Consider the following 2694-nt stretch of genomic DNA (forward strand, 5'->3'; position numbering starts at 1 on the left):
TTCACATTTGCGTTGTGCGCCGCAGCGTCGGCGCCGCAGCGCACAACGCAAACAAAAACGCGGCAAAACGCACGCTAAAACGCTGCGTTTTGCGCCGCATGCGTCGTTTTTGGCCGCAAGTTGGACGCAAAAAAAATGCAACTTGATGCGTTTCTTGCGTCCAACGCTTGCGGCCATGCGGCGCTAAACGCAGCACAACGCATGTCCATGCGCCCCCATGTTAAATATAGGGGCGCATGACGCATGCGGCGCCGCTGCGGCGCATGACGCATGCGGCGCCGCTGCGGCGCCCGACGCTGCGGCGCTGACCGCAAATGTGAACTTAGGCTTACAGCATAGTGGATGAGATTTCAAGAAATCCCAGGTCAACTATGCGTGCACCGACGCCCACTGCTCACCCGCAGAGACGGACATGCAGCACGTCTTTCCAGACTGCAGCATGTCAATTTATGTAGTGGAGACGCTCCTTCTCCGCTGGGTAAACTACCCATTCACTGTCATCAGATGCGGTAAAACCACAACATCTTCCTAGTGACATGCGTATTAAGTACGCGAACGCAGTTTACTACGCATGTGTACTAATTTATATAATGGTGAATCTCCTGACACAGCCAGAAGTACATGACACAGGAAGTGAAGCAAAGCACAGAGAGGTCCTTTCCTTTTTAATAAATAAATAATTGAAAAAAAATGGTCTGGGTCCCCCATATTTGTTATCCAGCCAGAGTAAAGCAGACTACTGGGACTGATATTTGAGACAGGTAGGGATCCAATATCCATGAACCTTACCAGCTTGATATTATCAGGCCGTAGCAGTCTGCTTACCTTGGATGGTTAGCACAAATAGTGGGATCCCCTCCAAAAATAAAAAACTGTGTGGGGTCCCCCTATTTTTGTTAACCAGGCAAGGAAAAAGCAGACAGCTGCGGCCTGGTATTCTCAGGCTTGTGAGGCCCATGGATTTTGGCCTTCACCAGCCTAAAAATAGCAGCCCACAGCCACCCCACAACTGGCACATCCAAAGATGCGCTAATTGTGGCACTTTACCCGGCTATTCCCACTTGCCCTGTAGCAGTGGCAAGTGGGGTAATATTTGTGGGGTTTATGTTACCTTTGTATTGTCAGGTGATGGATTATGGATTAGTAATGGAGAAGCGTCTATAATACACCTATCCATTACTAATCCTATCGTTACATGGTAAATAAAGACACAGCCAGAATAAAATCCTTTATTAATCTTAATTAACCATACTTACTGCATCACCTAATCCCCAAATCCCTCAATCTCCTGCAACAAAAATAAAATAAACCAACACAAATACTTCCTGTCTGCCGTAGTCCATTACCGAGTGTCTCACGATGAGTCCAGCTCTGCTATATCTGGATGCCTTTGGCTGAATGGTGACATTATACCACCATCCAGCCTGACATCCAGACACAGCGGAGCTTGTAGATGACCACTGGAGATAACTCTGTCAACGGCAGTAACTTACAAGGCAGTTCTCGCGGTCAGCTGAGCTCATTGTGAGAACTGCAGTGGATGCGAACTTCCGGCTGAAGCAAGGTAATACATTATTTATATTAGTACACATGCGTAGTAAGCTGCGTTTCCACACTTACTACACATGTGACTATAAAGATAATGCAGTATTACTGCATGTAATGATAGTCTATGGGAAATTTATGCTGCAGAGACTGAGTGTCTCCGCTACATAAATGGACATGCTGCGGTCTGGAAAGACCCTCCGCGTGTTCGCTTCCGCAGGTGTCTCTGAACGCATAGTGGAGATGGGATTTCTTGAAATCCCACCCATTATGCTTTAACATCTGGACGCTGCGGATGAACGTCAAACCCGCAGCGTTTTCTGACCGTGGAAACATACCCTCAATGTTGTACATATTTTGATTGAAAATCAACTTAATAAACATCAGAGCAGTCACACAAGGGAGAAGCTTTTTTTTATGTTCAGAATGTTGGAAATGGTTTAACCTCTTTCCTTGGATGGGATAGTACGTCCAAGGTCAGATCCCCTGCTTTGATGTGGGCTCCGGTGGTGAACCTGCATCAAAGCCGGGACATGTCAGCTGTTTTGAACAGCTGACATGTGCCCGCAATAGTGACGGGTGAAATCGCGATTCACCCGCCGCTATTAATTAGTTATATGCTGCTGTCAAACGCTGACAGCGGCATTTAACCAGCGTTTCCGGCCATCGGGCCGGAAATGAGTGCATCGCCGACCCCCGTCACATGATCCGGCGTCAGCGATGTGTCGTCAGGGCCGTATTTAGAGTTTCTGCTGCCCTAGGCACTTTTAGTGCTGCCTCCCCCTTTGGTGAGTATGACACTATCGGCAGTGACTTTGGCAAGAATCGCTGATGTAAAAGTCGCCTTTTGCAGCAGATCGGGCAGTTTTTCTGCATCTGCCGTGTAATGGATCACTTACGGCAACACTGCGTTCGGCCTCATTCATTCCTTATGGGATTTGCGGCACTTGCCATGATCTGGCAAATGCGTGTTATGATCCTTAGTGGTTGAGGATCACAAATGACTCCAGCTAAGTAACAAACATAGACAAGCTCTAGGGAGGTGGCAAACTGGACTGACCGCAAATCTGAACCTATCCAAGCACACTAGAAGTAGCCAGTGAACGTGCCTGAAAATCCTAGATGTCTCGAGCCAGCCTGAGGAACTAA

The sequence above is a fragment of the Ranitomeya variabilis genome, chromosome 4, assembly GCF_051348905.1.
Source record: "Ranitomeya variabilis isolate aRanVar5 chromosome 4, aRanVar5.hap1, whole genome shotgun sequence".
Classification (NCBI taxonomy): domain Eukaryota; kingdom Metazoa; phylum Chordata; class Amphibia; order Anura; family Dendrobatidae; genus Ranitomeya; species Ranitomeya variabilis.